At 43.9% G+C, this 2,889-nt stretch overlaps 1 protein-coding gene across 1 annotated transcript in view; it reads left to right on the top strand.

The window, feature by feature from the left end:
- PRKG2 (protein kinase, cGMP-dependent, type II) overlaps positions 1–2,889 on the top strand; it is an 85,315-nt gene that overhangs the window by 14,721 nt on the left and 67,705 nt on the right. The window lies entirely within an intron of this gene.

Below are 2,889 nucleotides of genomic sequence, written 5' to 3'. Positions count from 1 at the left end.
GCTCCAGCATTTTGCTAGATTGTCATAGAATGAGCATTTTCTGTAGGGTGAAAATGGGTCACAAATCATAACTAGTTTATGAAACCAAATTAGAGGGATATTTTTTAAAAAATCAGAGTAGTTAAGTATAAGTATTGTTTTAAACATGTTTCAGTTTTATTCATACATAAATGTTTTGTGCATGCTCTTGTGTGTAGATTGGGTGTGTCCATAAAATGTATTTCTTATTCTGGGTCAGAGTAAAGACTGCTTGAAAACTATTGCTCTACAGGATAGGGTCTGTGGCTTCTTGGCCCTCTAAGGGACCCCTTTGCGATGTAACCACAAGGACAATAACCACACTGTTTGCATTTCTCTTTTTGGCCTTGGCGACCACCCTGATGCACCCGGCCACGCTCCCCCGTTGACAAACACGGGCCAGACCAGCGTCACAGCCAGTACTTGCCACTCTGTATTTTTGGTCTGACCTATTTCCACAGCCTTTTCTGATCTATGAAGTTACTGTCAGCACACTGGGAGGTATTATTTATCTTCCTCCCATGGTTTTAGATGACAAGGAATCATCCCTGGAAAAAAAATACCGCCAGGAAGGTTGTCCCCTAAGAAACAACAAAGCCCTTCCTGGGCGCCTGCTTTCAAACGCTTCCCTCTTTGAACTTATCTGATTGGCAGGAATTAAAGACACACCTTTGTGTCCATCCAAGGCGTTATAATAACTGAAGAACAACCTAATAGCGCCTCAGAAATTCTCCCTGCCCCTTCTGCTCCATGTGGGTAACAGGGTCTGGGATTGCGAAGGGACCGGGAGAGACCGAAGAGCAGAGGGTCTGAACCGGGACATCCGGCAGGGCCCCCGCAGTTGCAGCAAAGAGAATCGAACACCAGCTACACGGTGAAGACTCCTGGACCGCCGGTCCTGGCCATCCCATAGGGGCCATCGTCATCTCTGCTGCAAAATCGAGCTTGTCTATAGTCAAGATTGGTGATAAAGCTAAAATGAGAAAGAATGAAGGGTTTGAGGGAGGCAGAGAAACTCAAAATGTCATTGTTCAAATGAAATAGGAGTTTGTCTCCTGTTCACGTAATGGTCCGGGGAGGAGGGTCTGGGTTGCTTCCACAGAGTCATTCAGGAACCCAGGCCGATGGCTCCTCTGCCGTGTCCGGCATGGGGTGGTCACAGTCCCCGTGAGCCGTGACGTTATAGCTGGGGAAAAAGTATAAAGACGCATGTTGGAAAGGGCTCACAGGCCTGGCCTGGCAGTGGAACAGATTGCTTCTGCTCAGATTCTTGTAGACTGAAGCTGATCATGTGGCCACAGCTAACAGCAGGGAGGCCGTGGGGTATGGTTTATGTGGCCGCCCGTATGTTCCTGTGGAAGACTGGGATGATCATCTCACAGCCTCTTTCGTGGGAATTAATAGTCGCCAGGTTGCCTGGTGTGTATCAAATGATCCACCAGGTGCTTTGGATGCTGTCTTACCTCGTCCTCAAACAACGTTAGGTGTGGTGGTTAATACAGTCTTCATTTTACAGAAAAGTAAACTACGGTCCAGAAGATGTAACAGCTGAACAAACCATCATCACCCTCCTCCCTAACGTGGCGATCGTTAATTGAACAGCTACTATGTTTTGGATGCTCTCGGTGCTTCAGAAAGTATTGTCTTTAATTGGTTTATTGTAGGAGGCAGAATGTTCTCCCAAAATGCCCAGACCCTAATCCCTGGAGTGTGTGAATAGGTTACATTACATAGCAGAAGGGACTTTGCTCGTGTACTTAAGGTTTGGGACTGTAAAATAGGAGATCGTCCTGAATTGGCTAGGTGGGCTGAATATAGTCACATGAGCAGAGAATTTGCTTTGGCTGGGGACCGAGAGATGCAGCAGCAATGAAAGCCAGAGAGACTCAAGGGTAAGAATTCGACATGCATATGTACATTCTGAGACACAGGGGGCTCCGGGCAAGGACAAGTCCAGCTGACAGCCAGTAAGGAAGTGGGGACCTTATTCTACACCTGAATTCTGCCAACAACTTGAACGAGGCCGGAAGGGGATTTTCCCCTGAGCTTCCAGAAAGGAACACAGCCCTCATGATACCTTGAGTTGAGTCTTGAGAGAGTAAGCAGAGACGTCTACAAAGAGCAAACGGGTGATGCTCTGCCTGGACTTTCTGACCCACAGAACCTGGGAGATAATAAAAGGGTATTGTTGTTCCAAGCCACTAAGCTCATGGTTGTTACAGCAGCAACAGAAAACTGGTGCACTCCCCTAAATCTTTGAGGGTAAATGTTATTATTTTAATGTTATGGGTTGATGAAAGTAAAATTCAGTGCAAAACTGGGTTTTGAATCTAGATCTATTTGTCTTCCCCCCTAAGGTGGGATGCTTCCTTCCATGAGATGTTGAAACGGCTCGTAAAAATGCTGTAAAAATAGAAGCTGTGTTTATTAGTATTAGAAGTAATATTTATTCCATAAATGTAAATAGGCTTTAAGAGTAAATGACCAGGAAAGTATTTAAAAATAACAGATAAAAGCAGTTTAATTTGGAATTGATTTTCAAGTCTAAAAGAAACACAGGAGAGAGCTATTATGTGGCTAATTATACCTTTCTAAAAAATTAAACAAGCCATTTTTGTTTGTATACATAATTAAGAGATCCATTTTAGTTCTATGACTTTGAGACAAGATCAAATTAAAGCAAAGTCGGGGCAGACACTTTAATCCATCTTTTGTTTTCCAAGGTACTGAATTGTTCTTTTTTCTCTGACAAGAGGATAGATTACTTTTCCCTAGCCAAGGATTCTCTAATCACACAGACATATGCAAGGGATATGGACATGGATAAATAAAAAGAAATAAATGATACTTTGAGATTTCCTAAGGATAAGC

The sequence above is a fragment of the Propithecus coquereli genome, unplaced genomic scaffold, assembly GCF_000956105.1.
Source record: "Propithecus coquereli isolate 6110/MARCELLA unplaced genomic scaffold, Pcoq_1.0 Scaffold26, whole genome shotgun sequence".
In the NCBI taxonomy this organism is placed as follows: domain Eukaryota; kingdom Metazoa; phylum Chordata; class Mammalia; order Primates; family Indriidae; genus Propithecus; species Propithecus coquereli.
This window is presented reverse-complemented; position numbering and strand designations above follow the sequence as displayed.